This window comes from Sturnus vulgaris, chromosome Z, assembly GCF_052056855.1.
Source record: "Sturnus vulgaris isolate bStuVul1 chromosome Z, bStuVul1.hap1, whole genome shotgun sequence".
Classification (NCBI taxonomy): Eukaryota; Metazoa; Chordata; class Aves; order Passeriformes; family Sturnidae; genus Sturnus; species Sturnus vulgaris.
In genome coordinates, this window is record NC_142283.1 from 47,764,771 (window position 1) to 47,786,942 (window position 22,172).

General features: G+C 38.8%; 1 protein-coding gene across 1 annotated transcript in view; it reads right to left on the reverse strand.

Moving 5' to 3' along the window:
- Positions 1 to 11,114, reverse strand: part of DENND4C (DENN domain containing 4C) — a 78,013-nt gene extending 66,899 nt beyond the window's left edge. The window contains exon 1 of the mRNA XM_014871109.2: positions 11,035 to 11,114. The gene's annotated coding sequence lies outside the window, so the exon portion shown is untranslated. The remainder of the gene's footprint in view (positions 1 to 11,034) is intronic.
- Between the last annotated feature and the right edge of the window lie 11,058 nt (positions 11,115 to 22,172).

Genomic DNA, 22,172 nt, shown 5'->3' on the forward strand with positions numbered 1-22,172 from the left:
CTGAAATATATTACAACCTATTAGAGGTGATTATCTTATAGAGGCTTCTAACATTGGAAAAATAAACTTAAGGACAAAGTCAAAGACGAAAAGCTTGCCAATTTTAATGAAAAGGATGATTTAGGACTGAGTTAATTGAACTTCATCCAGAAAATAACCTGTATCAAGGTCTGGTACTGAAACTAATCTAAACTAGCTTTTTGCATCAGGTAGCTAAATGGTTGCAAACTTGAACATATGCAAAGAAAAAAAAATGTTGACTCTGCAGTTGCTGTTTGTGTACAAGATTGTTTTCTGACTGCGTATGAACACAAAAATCAGGCATAAAATGCATATAACCAGGCTTGATGGTAAAGTTTTCTAAAGCATTCCAAACAGACCAGGCCACTACAGTTAGGGAGTATCACAGCAAATCACCTCAGGTAAGCAACTCCCATGGAAATAGACGCACCAAGCTTAGAAAAAATCTGATGATACAGCAGGATTTTCTTTCCCTCCACCTGTACAAAAAGCAGTTCTCAGAGCAGCAGAGTTCTGTAGACAATGTTTGAGAACAAAATCACTTCTGCATTAAGTTTTTGGTATGTCAAACACAGTTATACTGTTAATACAGTTAATACGAAAAAAACCCTGAGCTACATAAATTGATTAAATAAATAAAATTTAACGTAAAATTACCATAGTTTGAACTTAAATACTAAAGCTTAGAACACCACACGTGGGAAATGCAAAGATGTTTTTCACACTTCACCTGTTACTCCTACAATGACCAAAGACAACCACTATTTTTAAAAACTTGGACAGGTATTTGGTATCTCTTTTTGGCAATTTGTTACTAACATTTTCATGAGAGCCACTAAAAAGTACACCATTCATACCATGGGAATGCCTGTGTTCTTCCAGTGTAGACTTCCTTTCCAATTTGCTTGGAGATGATGCAAAAGTGTACATCCCAGGAAGAAGAGGAGATGAAATAAACTGACTCTGCAAATCCAGTATTGTAATAAATGATAATCACATAGCAATAAATATCTAGTTTTCTCAATCATATACAGTTTGCCTCTTATACATCAATTTTGTTACTGAGAAGTCTTATAGCTTCTCAGACATGTTTTAGAAAAAATGGAGAACACTTTGGCCTTAAACAAAATATATTATTGTTCCCCATTACCTGGAATTTTCTTTGCATTTGCTACGTTTTCCTGTCCTGTATGCAAAGATTCCTCAAAGAAAGTGGGGAAACTAGCCACAATTTTTTCAGGTTTATATTTCATAAATTAAAATTAGTTAGACAAGCAATCTACTAACAATTTAAGGTTCTGTCTTAAGAAGCAGAACTGTGCTTTTAGACAGATTTTTTTCTGATTGCTAGCAAAACAGTGGGGCAATGATGCGATGATATTAATGCCTGTATCGGAGATAACAAAGCTTTCAGAAGCAAAGTTTTGTGATAGCGAGTTGAATAGCTACTTACTAATAAAAAATGGCTCAAAATATCACTAAGTTAATGGACTTTGCAACCCAGGACACTCAGGGGTCTGAAAATTTCCCCCTCAGAAAAATTAAAAGTTGAGGGAAAAAAATAAAAATAAAAAGTTCCCCTAAATTTAAGAAATACACAACCTATTCCAGACCATCCAGGGTACTTCTACCATATTAATTCAACAGTTTAAGTTTTCTTATTGAACAGTAATTTCAGGATGTCCAATGGTATAAAACTGGAGCAGTTACAGATATGTGAGGCCAAAACTCAAATTCTGAACTGATCTATACAGTCTTGAGAAGCAGATGGAACTAATGAAGGCAAGTTCAGTACCACTAAATTAAGTTCTATTGCCAAGGACAGAAAACAGAAATGGAAAAGATATGAGCCAGGAAGAATGATAACCAGCAAGCAGTCCAGCTACCCTCATTTAATAAACCAGCTTACTCTTGTTTCATCAGTGTTGTACCCAAACTGTTCTTTCACATAACAGAAGATGACAACTACTCCAAAGACTGCAAAGAAAACAGTGCAAAAGAGAAAATGTAAAAAAAATAACAGCAACATAGCTCTCAGAGCAACAAAAATACTTTATAAAATCCACTTACTGCCCAAGCTGAAAGCTTTAAAGGTTAGCCATGCTCAGTATTATGTAATGAGTGAAACATCTGCTGCCCTGGAAACATTCTTTGTTAGAGAACTCTTTCTGTAATTGGAAACTCCTTTGGAAAAAAGCCAAATATAGTAGCCTGAAACAAAAACACAACAGCAAAGAAAAAGCAACAAAAAGCACAGTGGTTCAAATATCTTCTGGGAACCCAAATCTCCAAGATTGCTTTTTGGAGTTATTTTGATGCCTTTTTTCGGTTGGGGTGAGTGGGGACTATGATTTAGTTTTGAGAGGTCAAAGGAGAGGAAAAAAAAATGTTGTTTCAAATTCACCTGAGAAGTTACTCCACGTAAGTTCTAAGAATCAGAGATATTCTCTTTCTTATTGCTCTCTCTACTAAGCATAGAAATAGTAAAGTATTAACATTGAAATTATTTTGCCAGATCTCCACAGAGATTTGCCAGATCATAGAATCATGGTTTGACTTGATTTCTGCTAGCCACTGACAACACAATCAGCTATACGTCACTTGAAATCACCCCAGTCACTGGTTTTGAAGAACACGATTTTCCTTGTTTTTGTCTTTTGGTAAAAAACCACCACTGCAGGAAGGAATCTTTGGTCACTGTAGGTGTCTTCACTGACAGCTTCAGCACACCGAAGACAGGCTGCTCCATGGATAAGTTCAGAACCCCGCAGCCTATCCCCACCCCACTGAACTCTTCTTGTGCCTACCAAGAGGTATGATTCCCATTTCTGGTTGGCCTGCAACAACCAGCCTCAAACCACTCGGCTTCAGCATTTTCATTCTTCCTCAGCTGCTTTTCAAGCTTGGTGGGAACTTATTAACACTTCAGAAGTCTGTCTTTTAATCTTCTTGCCAACTCCTCATTAAGAAACTCTCATTTGCCAAGATGTCTTAAAATTAAGACCAAACCACACACTTGACAGTAGTTAGAATATTCATGCTTTTGGTCTTAAGCTGCAGCAGTGTACTACTTATACAGACATATATGTCAGTAAACATTTTCCTCAAACACGAACAAAAAGCTAAAAAGGGTAGCAAGCTTGAGATTCTCTGTCATGGAGTCCTAACATACCAGACATGATAAACGTGAAGTCTGACATTACATCTATTTTGAGCCTTCTCTTAATATTATCATGATACTCAAAATACCTATACTGTATTTCTCATCACACTGTGGAGTTCTCAGAAAAAAACAGTTACAGGGAACTTAATTTTCAGGGATTAACTGCACAGATTTTAAGCAGTAAAGCTAAATAATTTCCAAGAGCATATCACTAGTTTCTGTCATAATTTAACACATCCCCTTGTCTTTCTATTTAAAATATTCTTCAAACTTGTTTCTATGTTGTTGTGGATTTTTTTACTGTTTTGACACACAATATATTTGTGGATTTAGGAACTGATTCAGTAAAATGTTTAAAATAAAACCCTGGTTTCCTAAAGCAGGCTATGACTATCATGAATACAATTCGCAATTGTTAACATTCCTATTTCTAATTTAACCACTTAGGAATTAATTAATTTGATTTACTTAGAGAATTGATATCAAACTTATCCAAATTTTTTTTAAATCCCAAGATTTGATCTCACATGACTTACAAAACAGCACAGTCCCAATGCTCATTTGCTGTGGCATGCCCAAGACATTTGAGGCGCCCTACATTCATTTCTCTGCACAGGTTTTTTTTGCAAAAAATCCAAACCAAACCAAACCAAACAAACAAACAAACAAAACAAACAAACAAACCCTCCCCCCCCAAATCCCAAAAACAAAACAACCAAACAAACAAAAAAACCCCCAAGCCCCAAAACAATAAAATCATGAAAACAAACCCCCAATCTCTCCCTCACCAAACCAAAACCCAAACAAAAAAACAACCAAACAAAACGACCAAAAAAGCAGACACCTATATCCCAGCCCTCACAATGTGCTCCCAAGTATTCAGCAGTGGAACATCCTCATTTTCCTGTAGTGATGCTGCTCCACTGTACACTTTACCATACTGCTGGCTTTTGGAAGGGACAGGTAGAATGACAGTTGTGGTGTCAGAGGACTTACCTTAGAGATTGGCTACCATCATTTTAGTCCCTGCTCAAAAAAAGAGAGCATAACCCTGCCCTTTATGATAGCTTTAATCTTTTATACTCTTTTTTAAGGCCAGGTCTAGGGCAGTATCAATGCTCCATATAGCTAAGAGGAGTAGGAACATAAATGGAGCGATATTACTTTTATGCTTAACAACCTGGACAACTCAAATGTGAAGTATTTAAACTCAGACATTCAAACCAGAAAGCATGCTGGTTAATGATGAGAATTTTAAAAAGGCACCACAAACAATTAGACACTTGAGGATCAAAGCAGTTTCCCTCCTCAGATCTGTGAATCATCAAGCTACTAATATACCTAGAAAAACAGTTCAAAATAAGAGGAGTGACTGAGTAAATAAGATCTTTTATTCCTAGCAGAATCAGTTGGATCAAACAGACTAAGAAGAGGTTTTGAGATGTACAATGCATACACCGTACATCTAAATCTCACAGAAGAAAAAAGAAAATCTATAAACGTCTTTGAAAGGATTTGTTCTGTTTTCTTTAAAATAAACTGAAACGTCACATTAGCCATTACATTCGCAGTGAATGAGTCATCATAATCCAAAAGAACTTCAGGCATTCACATATAATTATCTTACAAGTAGATTTCTACAAACAAAGTTCAAAGCAAAAATGCAGCAAAATATATGTATCAGAGTTTGAAATGACACTGCCTTTTAAGAAAGCATGGATTTCTTTTAAGAAAATTTGTGTACCATGCCTTTTTTCAAAGGTGAACTTGTTATTCTGTCTACCCAATCCTGAACTACATACTTCGCCCTTTATTGTATGTTAGGTACATCTGGTTTATTGTTAGAATTGTACTAGCATATTCAGAAGTCCACAAAAGAATTCTGCTCTTCAGAGTCATAGAGGTATTCCAATATAAGCCCCCGTGAAAGTACGCCACCACTGGCAAAACAAATTTTTGGTTTGCAAAATCTGTTCTACCTATGGCATGAGCTTTTCTTATACCAGTACAACTCCAGGTTTGCATACAGTGTTGACTAGTGTTGGAAAACTTTAGCGGTATGTCTATACTTTATTCACAAACAAAATTAATAGTCTTGTACAGGGAAAATTACTACTTACTTATTTACTACTAAGACATAACAAAAAATGAAAAGCAAAAAAGCTAAGGAAGGATATATGCCCAAGGTTAAGCAAGAATTTAAGGCCAGAAAAAATTCAAGTCTTTCACTGATGATTCTAACTGCAAGCATGTATTTTGAGTCAAATAAACATTGTAGGGGAGACACATATACTTGCTTGTTCTGGTTTCAGCAAAACTTTGAGAAAATAGTAACACATTTATGCAGTTACAAAGTTTTATCTCTTATGTCCTGTTGACCTTTGAATATTCAGAACTGAAGACAAACCTGGATGTGACCTACAAGAGGCAAATTGCTCCCAAGCACTAGCAAACCACATCACAGTGGTTTCATGACTTTGAAACCTTATAATAAAACTACTTGTACTCTTCCTCCTCCTGCCAAATAGAAATTTTATTCTTAAATGTATGTGGTACCTGTTCAGAAAACTAAACTTCATAGGGTTAGCATTCCCATATTCCTCCTGCAGGAATTGGAAGCAGAGCACCAAGGGGCACCTGATGTTAGACTTTCATTGGGAATTACTCCCTAAAAAGAAGGTGGTAGATAACAGGGGAAGAAAGAAGCCTAGAAACTTGAGTCTCCCTAGGCTAAAATTAACTTCTGTCAATACTGCCCTTAAGTCACATCTTTGGCAGCTTCAGCACCCTAACATATGTTAGCACCTAAAATACATTTTATACACATGAAATATTTCTCAAGTTATCAATCTCCTTGAAAGCATTTCCTCTGGAAAAGACACAGCTCTTTTTTAGGATTTGTTTCAAGGAATCCTGTGAAAAGTATTGTCTATGCTGTGAAAAAATCCACCTCAGCATACTGAAGTTCGTATTACCTGCAAATACAAAACTTTTCTGCCACTTCCTGCTAGATACCTGCTAGAATTTTACATTCTCACTAGGATCATTAATTACTTAAAACGTTATTATGAGATTTCATGCTCAGCCATGAAAGCACAGGTACAAATGATTCTGTAGTGTAGACAAGCTGCTGCTGCTATTTCCAAGGACAGTTGACTGATCAGCTATTGAGAACTGGGCACACTGGTTTCCATACTTTGCAATAGTCCCCTTTGATGATTAGAGTAACCAAATGAATAATCTGTTGCTGTGACTCAGCATTTTACTTTATATTTCCTTTTTATAACCTTCTCTTAGACCAAGATGGATATCCTGCAGAAGCTTCAGGGCTTAACTACGCAACTACAGGTGCCCTGAATTCTTGAATTTCGTGAAACATTAAGTCCTTGAGCTTCTTTTTCTCCATATGCTGCCAAAAGGTAGCTGCTCTCTTTCTCCCAACCATGGTTTTATCTCTTCCTGAAGCATAAAAATACACGTATTATATAGACACAGCATGAGGATATTTTAATCTGAAGACTTCTATATATGTCAGGTTTCTTATCTGGGTGAGAGTATAGCTTCTTCCCCAGAGAATAGCTAGGAGAGCTGAAGCCATGTTATGTGACACCAGGAACAGCAGCACCGGGTTGCTCAATAGGGAAGGGGGGAAAAAAAAGTCTTGCTTTCAGCAGTCAACTCCTCTACATTGCAAAGACTTGCAAAAGGGAAGAGCAACACTGAAGAATGCATCAATAGAGAGACTTGAGTTTATGCATTACTGATCAAAGGCTGAAATTAATTAAGACTAAAGCTATCACTTAAATGAGCTGGGTACAGCTGGGTTTTTTTTGGTGAAAAATGATTACATTTTGTAGTATACCTGCCCTTTGTTCACAATTGGAAAACACTTTCATTTCAAGATGATGAAAGCTTCTACTCCTTTGGACACTTGTAATTGTAAACTCAGCTGTTGCTGCTGGAACTGAGTAACTTAATTTGCACATCAATCCTTGATTTACACTATTTTTAATATCTTTTAGGCAGAGGAACACAGGGTCTTGGTTTTTGCCTGAAAAGCATCAAGTCTCTTTAGAAACTTTTTGAGAATTCACAGACCTTTGAGACAAGAAAGGAACTGAATTGTCACTAAATACAAAGATGAAAGCAGAGTAAGGCAAAACTGACCCACTGCATTTAACTGAATCAAAGCAAATGGAATGTGTAATGACATGCAAGCCAACATTCAGCAAGAAACTGTGGGTACATTTTTACTGTTCTCTCAATCAACAAGTCTGAGATGCTGTTAAAAAAAAAAAAGAAAACATAGGAAAAAAAATTGCATGATTAAACAGAGACCATAATCATAATCTTAGTAATTCTGAATACTCAAGTTTCTTGTCTGCCAAAGCAAACAGTAAACATCAGGACTGCATTTATAAGCTTAAAAAGTCTGTAAGCAGAAAGAAAGGGCTAGAGTGAGATACTAACCAAGACAAAACTTTCTGCTCAGACAAAGCCTGGAATACAGAGCACAGTGTAACTGTATGCCTGAAACTTTAGCATAAGTAAGTCTTACGCTCACATTTTGCGACAGATGCCCAAGAATTAACTGAACATGAAAAGCAACACCGCACCAGAAACTATGTTGCACTCCAGAAACTGGCCTGAAATAACTCACTTTGCTTCTAAGAACAGAGATCAGAATCGTGAGCCTTCACCTCCACAAATTTGCAGAATGCAACACTCTCATTATCATTACGGGACGTAGCGTTTCCAACAACCCTACCTTTTAATCAGATGGGAAAGAACCAGCATCACATTTCTGTAGAACTATGGGCAACAACTTTAACAGAGGGATTATTTTTGTAGCAAACTAGAAATTTCAAAGCAGATAAAAAAACCCTAAAACATTCAGTTTACTGTTTGAAGCACTACAGGAGGAAAACAGGTCTCATGATGCAAGCACAGCAAACTGATTTTCATTTTACAGATCTGAAGCAGTATGGACAACTATCAGGCAAGTCACATAGGAAACAACTTAGTAACTATGATTACAATCCCCAAGAACTATTTTACAGGTCACCTACGCCAAGACCTTGAATATCATCCAAGAAAGCAGCATGCTGAAGGTGGGCAATCCTTGCCTTGGGATGACTAGTAAGCACAGGAAGAAAAAGATCACCTTTGACAGTGCAAGCTACTCTTTGAACAAAAAGACCTGATTAAGAGGTTACGGGCACTTCATGTTGTTATTTCAGTCAGAAGGCCATGAAACCAGTAAGAAGGCCACCAAACATACTAGCCTTTATGCACACTGCTCCTACAGGTGCCACTGAAAGCTTAACAGTAAGACGTAACAGTCAAAAGACTATCTTACCTTCTTCTTGCAACGTTGTCAATATATCTTTCATGCCAAATTCTACTGAGACTTTTGTCCTACTGTATTTTTAAGCAGACCCAGATGGTGTGTCAAGATGAACACTTGAACATACTTTTCCTTAAAGCATATCAAGGTTGAATTCTAAAATCAATTCTCCACTGATCAAACGCAGACCTAAAGAACTAAGCTCAAAAAGATACCGCTTCTAGAACTGTATTTAAACAACATGTAGCACGGTAATTCCAAATAAGAATTTAATATATGTTCAGTCAGAGGGACGTTATATATACCAACATTTAATACTCCAATTTTGCTCAAGTTGTTTTTTTGGGGTTTTTTTTAATGAAAACCATATAAATGTTAATCAGAAAGAAATCTCACACACAATCTTCAAGTAAGAAAACAAATACGTAGGACATGGTCCAAAAAGATGTCATTACTTTGCTTTGGGCTATGGAGGGACAATCTTAACTGAAGAACAAACAGCCAAATGTAACATTGTATTTATCCATAAGTATCTACGAAAATGCCCATCTTAACTTGTAAGATTTTTTTTTTTTAAAGATCCAAACATTGAGATTTTAGCAGTACTTAGTGTCAAGTTGTACTAGTAACTGTTTTAACACAGAAGTCAGAACTCATGTGGGCAAGCTAATACTTATATTTCTGCTTTCTACTAAACTTCCTTGCACTGCTCAAGACAGACATGCATCATTAGCATTTAATATCCACTGGAATGGTAAAAAGCAGATGGCCAGCCAATTCTTTTAAAAAAAAAGTTAAAAATCTTAAAACCCACTTAGAGTACATTTGTAATATAAACATTAACAAACTATCTAACCAGTTAAGGTTTTTTAGCTGGTGTCCTTTGTGCAAAGGATTTGAAATACATATGCTAGTGTGGCTGGTTAATCACTTAAGTCAGGTCATGACTGCTTCGCAAAATCAAAAAAAAAAAAAAACAAATAAAAATTCTTTCATTTTCCAAGCAGATATGAAGTAATTTGCATTCCACCATTATTTTTTTCCACAAGAACAAAACATTTACTGCCTTAACTCCTATCATGCCATGTTAAAAAGCGTGCCACAAAAACTTTTATTAACTTTGTGTTTGGTCCACAGAAAGCCAAGAAAACTAGCAAATAATTCTCTTTTCATTAACATAACCATATGCAGGTTCAAATTTACCTAAACTTTAAACTATTATGAAGTTTAAAAACTTCACAGTAAGCCAAGAAAATATTAGAGTAAGTCACACTAACACAACTTACAGGGGGAAAAAAAAAAAGGAAAAAAAAGGTCAAATGAAATGTCCTGTTTGTTGTGTGTCCTGCCCTCATGCAGATATAAAAGGCTAGCCACAGGGTTGTCTGACAGCAGCACAACAGTCCATGTCTGCAACATGTTTGATCTTGACAAGAGGACTTAACAGCATTAAAAAGATTGGTATAGAATTGACACTTGGAATTAATATAATGTTGATCAGTTTTTGCATCTCTTCTGAGACTGCAGAATCAACAACTGATTTGTGCTCCAACTTTTGAAGACTGTGTTTGGCATTAACAGCACACTTGATCAGCTTACATCATACTTAAAGCTTCCGTTAATATTTTTTCTGTATTTGACGCACAAAAGCCCTAGCATATCACCAGATCTTTCCACTCCATAGGCTATCTGGCTGTGCAGCAAAGACACAGGAGATATCCTCAGATGACAAATCAGATTGATTAAAAGTTATGCATTTAGCTTTTTCCTTGTTCTCACATCGTCAGTACTTTAAGTTTCTCACTGATACGCCCAGCTTTCAAAACACCAGCGTGACTTGGTCAGGACGATCCCGGTTACCCTAACACCCTTCCAAGAGCCGGTGACGATCTCCAGTTCGGCACAGACCCCCGCAAGGGTTAAATGCGCCGACGCCGGAGCTTAGGGGAGGAGCCGGGCATGGAAAGGGAGAGGAAAATGGAGAAATACAGGAGGGAGCTGCCCCGGGACTCACCTGCAGCTCCTGCCACCTGCGCGGCTAGAGAGCCTCGCGCTCCCGTGGGGCGGCCACGCCCGACGGGAGCAGGGAAAGTTACAATTATCATGGTAATAATTATAGTGAAAAAGTCCAGAGAGCGCCTCCGCCCTCCCGGGCGCGCAGAGCAGGTTAAGGACGAGCCCCGGCGCAGAAGCTGTGCCGGGGCAGGTCAGGGCAGGAGCCCTTCCCAGGGACCGAGTAGGCGCCGAGGAACACTCCAAACCTCCCTGCCTGTCCGACGAGGAGGGGAGTTTCCTCTGGACGCGTTCGAGGGGAGGGAAGGGGCCGTGTGGTGGGGCATAGGAGAGGGGCTCCCCCGCCGAGCGCCGCGCCCTGAGGCGGGAGCGGGCGCCGGACCCGGCAGCTCGCCCGCCTCCTCCCGCTCCCGCCTGTCAGGCCGCCGCCTCCTCTCTTCTCCTCTCCTCGCCTCTCCTCCCTGCCTCCCTCCCTGCCGCGGCCGCTCACCTGCCGCCGGCCCCTGCCCCTCAAGCGCGCCGCCGGCCGCGCCGCTCCCGCCCCGCCGCTTCACCCCGCGCCCGCCGCTGCCTCAGGAGCCGCCGCACCCGTCACCGCTCCTGTTTGGGGAGGAAGCGGCCACCATGTTACTTTCTCCCCCTCCAACGCCTACAGGCGGGTCCAGGGCCCGCCCCGAAAGGAGGCGGCGGCGGCGGGGCCGGGGAGCGGCGGGGCCGGGGAGCGGCGCTGCGGCGGCCAGGGGGCGCCGGCGGGAGCGGCCGCAGCCAGGGCTCGGCCCGCGGCACCGGCACCTGCGGCCGGCAGCCCTCAGGCCGGCCCGGTGCCCCTCAGGCCGGCCCGGTGCCCCTCAGGCGGGCGGCCGGGCTGCGGGGCTGCCCTTGTCCCCGCTGCGCCTTCGGTGACGCGTTGGGTTGTACCAGGAAAAAAGTAGTAAGAAAGGAAACTTGGCGAATCACAGAATATTCTCAGTTGGACGAGACCCACAAGGATCATCGAGGTTCATTTCTTAGTCTTACACAGGACAGCCCCAAGAATCAAACCGAGAGCATTGTCCAAATGCTTCTTGAACTCTGTCAGGCTTGTTGAGCCTGTTCCAATGTCCAGCCGCTCTCGGGGTGAAGAACCTTTTCCTAATACCCAACCTAAACATCATTTGACGCCGTATATCCATATCATATCATCATATTCCCTCGGCTCTTGTCACTGTTCACCAGAGATGAGATTAGTGCCTTCCCCTCCTCTTACTCTCATGAGGAATCTGTAGACAGATGAGGTCTGTCCTCAGTCTCCTCCTGGGGTGAGCAGTCCAAAGGACCTCAGCTTATCCTTGTATGGCCATGATCGTTTCAGCTACCTACCCCAATGAGGTACGTACTTCGTAGGTGACTCAACCAAATAGCGATTGACAGATTTTCTGAAAGATATAAAAATCGTGGTATAGACAAGGTCAGAGGGTTTGCCGTGAGTGAAGGGAAAATGGCAGACAACATAGTTTTTCTGTGTTTTAGTGAGGTCTTTGGTTTTTGTAACATCCTTCTGGACAAGTTGTCCAGCCGTGAGAGGAGCAGGTTCACAGCAGTGGGTGAAGAATTGGCTGAAGGGCAGAGCTCAAAGGGTAGCAGTCAATGTGGCTGCATCTGGCTGGCAGCAGCTCATTAGTGGTGTTTCTCAGGGTTCAGTTCTAGGGCCAGTCCTATTTGATGTTTTTATCTGTGATCAGGAAGCAGGAGTTTGAAAGCATGTTTAGTATGTTTGCTGATGATGCTAAATTGGGGGACGCTATTGACTCTCTTGGGGAACTCTGGTTGCAGAGCAATCTGGATGTATCAGAGCCTTGTAAAATAATCAGTGTCATGATGTCTGACAAGAACAAAAACCAGATTCAGCACCTGGGCTGGAGGAACTCTGGACACAAGTATAGACTTGGGAGAGGAGTGTGTTTAGAGCAGCCCTGCCAAAGGGATCTGGGGGTGCTGGTTGGCAGCAGCTCAGGGTGAGTCAGCAGTGTGTGCCCGGGCAGCCAGGAGGGCAAACCCCATCCCGGGGTGCATCAGACACAGCATCACCAGCTGTGATTGGGATCATCCTGCTGGATTCAGCCGTGGTGCAGCCTCACCCTGATTCCTGTGTCCAGTGCTGGCCTCATAGTTTAAAAAGGATGTGAAGGTCTCCCCCAGAGGAGGGGGAGAAAATCTGGTGGAAGGGCTGGAAGGAATGTCCTATGAGGAGCTGTTGAGGACTCTGGATTTTTCTAGTTTAGAGGAAAGAAGGCTGAGAGGTGACCTTATTGCACTGAACAGCTTCCTAAGGAGGGGATGTGGAGAGGGAGGTGCTGATCTCTTCTTCCTGGGAGCCAGCAACAGGATGTATGGGAATGACTCAAAGCAGCTCTATGGGAGGTTTAGACTGAACACCGCGAAGCATTTCTTTACAAAGATGGTGGTCAAACACTGGAACTGACTTCTTAAATAAGTGATCAATGCCCTAAGCCTGTCACTGTTTAAGAGGGTTTTGGCTGGTGCGATCAATAAAGTCAGCCTGGGAGTGCTCAGGCAGTTGGACTAAATGATTGTTGCAGGTCCTTTCCAAGGGGAACTGTACTATAGTACTCTATTTGGTTCTACCCTAAGTTGTCTTCCGTTCTAGCTCTAGATTTCTACCACCTGTCAGCAACTCTGACATCAGATCAGATGTTCCACTATCCTGGAACTGTTATTATTCAATAACTGACTCGGAACCTCAAAGGGTGTTTTATTGTGTTCATTTTTATTCTGAATTCTTGATTGAATAAACTACCCTAAAAAGTCACTGAGTAGTAGATCTGCCATAAAAAATGAGATGACCATCCTTTTAGTAGCACTTAGTCATGGTATTGTTCGTGCCATCCTTAAATACCACCTACCCAAAGGAAAGAGTGAGGCTAAGAGAAAGGCGGCTAATTTACGTGGTTTTGAACCTATTTCACTCAGCGAGGTTAGCTCTGATCCTTGCATCTAAAGGAGCAGTGGGTTGGTTTGGTTTATTTTTCTGGAATACTATGAGTTTCTGGATCCATTCTGCCCTTTTTGTCTTTTAACTAAAGCAGATAATCTAAGCGTCAATGTTTTTTTACAAAAATAATCCTCTAAATCATGCATATGTCAGGCAGCTTGTTACTGCTGAAAACCAATAATTAAAGAATTTTATGGTGTAGCAAATCATTTTGTTTAATTTCTCTCTGCAAAGCAAAAAAATCCCCCTCTGTTCAATATAGTTTCAGACAGTTTTCAAAAATTGTCTTGACTTTGATTAATCACCAATTGCCAAATTTATACTCCTGGTAGACCTGATCCTTTAAACTCATTGGAGAAAATAATTTGTTTCTTTTGAGTCTTTAGGAATAAAACTATCTTCTCTTTTCAGATTTCTGACAGAACAATTGAGCGTTTCTTCATAACTGCTGGAAGATTTCATTCCTTAATCCTCTAGTTGCCTCCAGTCATATGAATTATGGAAATGACATCAGAGATCACTTCATCTTCTCTGGCTTTTGGAATTGACATATGGAGTAGGAGTTGGGTCTATAAAGAGGGTAGTGAAAATGAATAAAGGGATGGTTGCCTGCTGCCCCAGGGAGTTCTGCTGATTGAAATCTGTTAAAAATTGTGTGAGGTAATGCTAACACTGTAATATGTGGATGATCTGATCACTATTTACTTTTGAACAGTTATAGCTGTGTGCTGCAATTCCATATAAGACAGCAAGCTCTGAATCTGAGTCTTTCTTATTGTGCAGCTGGTTATGGTTTCACAATTTATTTGCTCAGACTGTATGGTATGTGTGGGAGCTGAAGATTCATAGGCTTTCTCTGGCTTTAGTAATTTAATCAGTGACATACAGAGATGGGATAAACATAAAATCATTGTCATATATAGCTTCAGCTTAAAACGTGTATCATGCAATTGGCAACTGTATTTCAGCCAACCTATCTGTTGGAAAACCACCATATTGTCTGAAAGTGTCAGGATTTCAATCCAGTATTATAATTTTTGCTAGCTGTGACTGTGTTACGAGATCAAAACCTAAGTTAGGCTATTCTTGCTGGAAAGGTCTTCCTGAATACCAGCAGGGAAGGATAAGGATCTCTTTCTTTATATTAATAATTTTAAATGAATAATATATGCTGCTTAAAATACTGGCCTAAATTCAAGAATACTTTGAAATTATTAATTTTTTTAAATCTTGAAAATCTTTTTAAAAAGATCTTGTTTATCTTGATCTTTTCTAAATAAAATGTGGCAAGATTTTTCGAGATATTTATCTTCCAAAGGTTTTTTCACTATATTTTTTCAAAATATCACCCTCCCTTTCCTTGTAAAAGCTTTCGGTTAGAATCTCTCTGGGTCCAGCTTAGAAGGCAACAGGTCTTAGAATTGTTTTCAAAATGCTTATGATTCCCTGAAGTGTTATTTCTTGCATAAGTCCTCAGTAGTTGGAAAAAAGAGGTTATTCCTGCTAAAAAGTATTAAGCATGATATCTCCTGTTTTTTTGCTGCACATAGAAAATGGGAGTTTCAGATAGCACAAGATTGTTGCAACGTCTGTTTTTGGTAGGACTCACTTTTGTCTGGTTTTTGCTGTTAGATTTGGCTCTGAATTTTTTTAGCAGGTTCCTGGGTTAGCTGGTATACAACAGTCATTTCTTTATACTCACAGAAGGTTCTGTATTTTGTTGCATGTTGAACCTGACCAGTCAGCCCGCGTGAGCAAAAAGGCACAGAAGACAGGAACTTTCAAAGTACATTCAGATTTGTGATTTATGTGATTTTTGATCCACCTGTAATTGCTGAGATAACTGATCCTATCCTAATAGGAATGTCTCTGAGCATAAATTCTGTTTTAAAGTTCAGGTCAGTTTATGCTGACTCACTTTATCCCTCACTTACCTAACCTAGCTGCTTAACTGTAAATCCTTAGTTCAGTCTTAATGGCTGGTTATAGTAACACAACCTCTTTTTTTTTTTTTTTTTTTTTAATTTTTCGTGAAAACTCACTTCTTGGAAATGAGGAAACATTTTCTTGAGCAAAAACTTGCTCGGTTTATCAAAAGATCTCAGTTTACTTGATTGAAATAAATAGATACTTCACAAAGACTAAATAGAACCTTTTAATTTGGAGAGAAGAAACAAATGTCTGGAATATAATGCCACACAAATTGCATCTGGGTTGGGGAAATCCCTGGTATAAATACAGGCTTGAAGATGAACAGATGGAGAGCAAGTGAAGGAGAGGCTGGACATGACCCAGCCATGAGCACTTGCTGCCCAGAAAGCCAAATGTGCCCTGGGCTTCATCCAAAGCAGCGTGGGCAGAAGGGGAGGGAGGGGATTCTGTTCTGCACTCTGAGACCCCACCTGCAGTGCTGCATCCAGCTTGGCAGCACCTCTCCTAAGAGAACAGGCTGAGAGAATTGGGATTGTTCAGCCTGGAGAAAAGCTTTAGAGTGATCTAATTGTGGCCTTCCAGTACCTGAAGGGAACTTACAAGAAACATGTGGAGGCTGTTTACAAGAGCATGTAGTAACATGACAAGGGGGAATGGCTTCAAACTGAGAGCAGATTTAGATTAGATATTAGAAGAAATTCTTTATTGTGAGGGTGATGAGGCACTGGCACAGGTTTCCCAGAGAAAAATTGTGGATGCCCCATCCGCAGGAGTGTTTGTGGCCAGGTTAGATGGAGCTCTGACCAGCCTATTCTAGTGGAAGGTGTTGCTGTCCACAACAGGGTGTTTGGAAATAGATGATCTTTAAGGTCTCTTCCAACCCAAGACATCCTATGACTCTGTGAAACTCAGATGTGAAATAGAACATCGTTTCTTACTGTGTGATAGTAAGTGAAAGAGCCTACTGAAAAAAGGTAGATATTTAATTTCTAGGTGATTTTTGGGGCAGCATATGTAGTCTAAAGAAGGCAATATGAGCTAATAAATTTTCTTGGCTTCAACATATACGATTAAATCCAACATTTAGTGCATTTATTTTATAAAATAGATCCTACTCAACTGGTCTTTAATTGGTCCTCTGAGCACTGACTGGAAATGCATGATACTGAGCCTAATTAGTTTCTTATTTTATCCACGCTTAACAGAAAGATAAAAGTTAGACCTTGTCAATATCAATAGGATATTTCTTGTTCCTTGTTGAATCTCAGAGATACTGCTGGAAATAGGCACGATCCTAGAAAGCTGAACGCAAGAGAAACAGGACACAAAAGAAAAGGAATTGGAGGCAAGTAAACATAAGCATTATCATTCTACTGCTGTTTTCATTTAAGAATTAGAGAAGCAACATTTCTTACACTGGGGGAGGAGTACAAAATGCTTTCTGGGAAGGAAGTAGGGATGTGTCTGTTGACTACACTTGTGGGGGTCTTTGGCTAAGAACCCAGGTGTCTGGGAGCTACATGGCATCAGTTAGCCTCACTTGGAGTACATAGGGGGTGTTTCTTCCTTAGAGTTAAACGCAGGTCTCTGTTGCTTAACTGTAGCTTTCTCAATACTTTGTCCTCTGACTTTATCCCTCCCCTAGTGATTTCTTCCCTGTTGACTCCTGTTCTCTAATCTCAGTGACAGCTGTATGTCCTCAGTCATCCCACTCCATGAGGATACATATGAGGGGGAAAACTCCCTCATATGTAAGGATAAGCAAGGATGTTGTATAATATCCTTGTTTATCATATTAAGCAAGGATATTATACAAGAATCCTTGACTAATGAAGACTAGGTTTTCTACGTCTGCAGAGACAGGTGTCTCAATGCAATCTACGACTTGTTAACTCAGGTTGTGATTCCACAAAAACTTCAAGCGAATGGAAGAGGCCAAAAAGCATAGGTTTAGCTTTCTTGTGGCTCTGCAGATGCATTTCCTAGCAAAACAAAGACATCAGCAAGAGCACCCCTTTTCCAAGCCACTCAGTCTGCTTAAAGAGTTCTTCAGAAAGTACCTTTGAAAAGTGATAGGAGACTCATAGTAGTTCTAGTCACAGTGGAAGCGGGTAAGTACTGTTTGAGGTGTGGGACAGCAGGTAAAGTTGACTTATCCAGACAGTTTGGGTTTCTATAAAAAAACCTATTTACATTTGGTGTATGTGAACTTAAATGCTAAGTAGATTTAGTAAAGGCTACTCTTAAGATTTAAATCCTGGAAACACTTATCTGAGACCCTGTCTCAAGGAGAAAAATAATCACTCAGTGTGACTAATGGAGTTTGGTCCCATGTTCCAGAGCATATGTAAATAGAGCAAATGGGTGTGTATGTTTGGTTTTGTTTTTTCTTTTCACAGTTCTTTTTCCATTTATTAGGTGCTTTATGGGGAAAAGGATGGGAAGTGAGATGGGACAATATGTGCAGAGGCTGGTTTGTATACTAAAATAGAATATTTGATCCTGTTGGATAGTCTCAGAGTACAGAAGTGATTCTCTTTCAGGACTCAGCAGGTAAACAGTTGCCTACATAAATGCTGCCTGGCTCTTTTCATTCCTGAGCTAATGGTGTTGTTATTTGAACACAAAAGACTTCAGCATTCCCAGAGCTCTCTGTGTTCAAGTTTTCTATCTCCTGCTTGAGAAAGCTGGAGGGAATGACCTTGTAACATATTTCTGGCATCAGATGAGTGAGAAATGAGGTAGGAGATCTCCCTACGCTACTCTACCCATTTGCTCAGGAGTGACTCAGCCTTTCATCTTTCCGAAGTAAATAAATAGAGTTCTCTACAGTGTACCATGGGTGGTGGTTTCAGTCATGACCTTAGAAGTTTGTGTTCTCTTTGCTCCATGTATTTCTCTTCACTCTTTTCAGAAGAGTAACTGCTTATTGTACTTTTTTTTTCCAGAATCTTTTTACAGTTCTCCACTTCTTTCATAAATTTGTTATCTATCACATAACAAAGAGAAAGCCTAGGCGTACAATCAAATCAGTGCTTTTTGATGGCAAAATATGCAGATGTGTTCCAGATCCATACTGCTCATCTGTATATTTTCAGGAAACAGGAAAATCTAGTAGTCAGCCTATCACAAAGGCACAAGTAATGCACACAGCCCCTATATTTCTACTTCTTCCCCCAGTATTTTTAACTACTCTTTATGAATTTCTTAATCTCTATGCTAATCATAATATTGTATAAATACTATATTCTTTATAATTGTGTGATATCAGGATAAAAACACATCAAAAGTGTTAACTATTGTTATAATTTTATATTACTGCTGATTAACTAAAAAACCTAGTACTCAAACAGAAAAATATTTCTCTACAAATATTCTCTAGAGCAATGTTTTCAGACTTAATTTAACTGTCCCGTATGTTTATAACTTTGGAACATTGCATAACATTGTGAAAAACTTGTTTCAATCCGCGATAATCCAAACACATACAAACAAGATTTTCCTCAAATTGCCTGAAAGCAAAGACTGTTTTACAAACAGAATGAATAAGAATAAATGTATAGTTAGCACTGGCTGAAAAAAAACTTACATGAACTAGTTCCAAAACAGTTGCCTGATAAAGTAATCAGCCTTGCTGATGTGTTGCCTAAGCATAACTGGGTGTAACTGAGAGAATTGCCTGTTAGGCTATGATTTTTATTATTTTGACTATAGTTAAAACAATAGAGCGATTAATACTTGATAAGGAGCTTGAAAGGCTGATAACTGGATACTGTTGTGTAGCAACAGAAGCTGTTCCTCTGGTGTTTTACATTACAAACATAAATAAACAGTTTAATACGTGTATATTAATATTAATATCAATCAGTGATTAGAATCTGGATCACTGGATCTCAAGTGTCTTAATGAGAAATCAGTATAATAAAGTATACTTTCATGTACTTCTGTTATGAGTTTACTGGGTTTTTCTAAACATGACATTTTGCAGAACAGCCAATTTTTAAAGCCATGTTGTAATAAAATAAAAAAATTGATAAAACAATGAAAATAATAAATAGCATATTTTTCTTTTAAAACCTAATAAAAATTTCGTTGGAGTACTTGATTTAGGTATAGCAAAATTTCTTCTTTATTCTGAGCAAACTAAGAATTTTTAATGGCTTATTAAATGTAATTCTGTTAGGACATATTAATCTACTTTTTAAGGTGTTCTCATTACTCTTGGCTATTTAATACTGGTTTTCCTCTCATCTTTGTGGTTGTGATGGGGTTTTTTTTGTTGTTGTTGTTAGGAGTTTTTTTCCTATTTTTACATAAATTCCTGAGGAATTTCCATTTCAGCTGTATTCTGGTCTGTCACAGAAAATTTTTAACTAAGACCAAATCTGCCCATACTTGATAACTTAGTATCTAGAACTAGAAGCACATACTGTAGGACTAAAAGGTGTACTATTGATGGTAATCTGTATATCTTAGTAAAGGTGGATGATTTGGATATTGTAAGTCTGAGAACAGAATTATTTTTTGGAAAAAGACAAACCTTCTTTATTTCAAACCTTCCTTAGTAATATATGGTGCTTTGGGAGACTTTTTTGTAGCTTATTACATATTGCAGTGTTTATAGGATTATTCAAACTGGATGACTTGCTATAACAATCCTTCTTACCCAGCCTAAGGTACCTTCACACTGTTTTTCTCAAAATATGGAAGAAAGGTGTTTTTAATTATATCCACTGGAGTAAATATAGAATTTTTGCATATCTACATAAAATTTTAAAAAAACAACAGATCTGCAGGATGTCACTATATTGGCCTGATGGTCTGTGCTGCAGGTTCAGGTAGTGAAAAAAACCCCATACCTGCAAGTACCTAATGAATTAGCACATAGATATTTGAGTGGCATGTGTGAAAGACTTTGGTTTTATCTGGAGAATGCATGTTACACGATTAATTGGTATAGTATGGAACAGAGCTTCAGCAAACAAATCATAATGTAAGATCTTCACCAGTGTAAGTTCAGGTAGTTCACTCAGGTGCTGTCAGTCTTTACACAGTAGGGACCTTTTCCATTATTTAATGTACAGATGCAGCAACACTCAGCATATTCTCTGTTCTTTGGTAACTACCATGATGCCATTGATCTAGTTCCAAGGATAGCAAAAATCCATTAGCTATTGAATGCATGAAGTAAAATTTCTAGTGTTTCTTAGTTATTGCTCCTATAAGTCCTACTTATAGTGTTATTTTAAAACAATTATTTTTATTACTTTGATGCACCCTATTCAGTTTTGTCTTCAATGATTGTGTAGCAAAGAGGAAGCATACAGAAAAGCCTTTTCCTTTCTGACCATTAGGTGGAGCTAATAATCTCTTATATGGGAAAGTTAGTTAATTTCTTTCCGTCAAATTGTCCCCACCTTTATTTGGTTTTGTTGTTTTCAGTTTGCCCTGACAGAGTGTGGCAGTATTGTATAATCTCCTTTCAGGGAATTTCAGACACTGGACTTAGCGTTACTTAAGAGCTGAAAATTTCCAAAAGTTCAGCAATAAAATAATCATAATGAAGGCTTCCCTAATTATGCATGTTGCCAAGCTTTTAACTTAAATGAATGTTTAAGCACTTTACTGGGTTATGTCTTACATATTCCTTATATGTCTGGGTTGCTGCACTAAACTGTCTGGTGAAATAAACTTGCTTATCACATGGACTCTAAATACCTAATTGCCTGCCTTTCTGATGTCAATTTTTAAAATTATTAAAACCAGCTAAAATTTGTGAGGTCCTGATACTTAAACATAATTTGAATGGGTTGTGTCCTGCTGGTGTTGCATGGGTTTTGTTTAGGCAGAGTGCTGCTACACACAGATAGAGTTAAAAGTAGTGTGCAAATGTCTTAATTTTATTTGTAATTCACAGAGCATGAAACTGTCCTGACCTGAGGGAGGAAGGCAACAATTTGTGGTTTATAGGATTTATTTTCTTTGTAATGAGGAAAGGAAGCACAAGAGATTCTAAATATATTAGCAATAGCGTAATTTTTGTAGGAAGAGAAGGAAAAGTATTCCAAATTGTAGCTACCTCTTCTCAAAATCTGTAAATAAGTTTGTGATTATTATAACTAGACAGAGCTGCTGTTTACATTCTATTTCGTTTATATTCCACTGCGATAATTTGAAGAATTCCTGCATGTTCCTTCATACTGTCCTTCACACTATGTATAGCATTCTGTAATTTTGTAATTTTTTAAATTATGTGTGCGGTATTCATAAGAACGTTTTTTAAATTGTTGTTAATTGTTTAAACTTTAATTTCTGCTGTGATACATGTTTCTTTCCAAATCTGATATAAAAACACAGAAGCCAGTATTCTTTTAATGTGTTCAATTAATTGTTTCCATTTTTAATAGTATGTAAAATGCAAGCCATAAAATACTGTTAAACAGGCTAGATGATACTTGCAAGGCAGAAGAAAAATCTTATAACTGGTTTTATGGAGGAGAAAGCACCTTTTTTAGAAATAAAATGATATTTCTGTGGTATTTGTGGAACAGAAATCGTAACCCATCACTTGCTTTGTTAGGACCTAATGCTGTTTTCACTGAGAAGATAATTGCAAGCTTTAATAGTTGTCACTGTTTTGGAGAACTGATTAAGATAATATTTTCTCCTAAGTGAAATTGTCCTGGTTAATTGTCTCAGTTCAT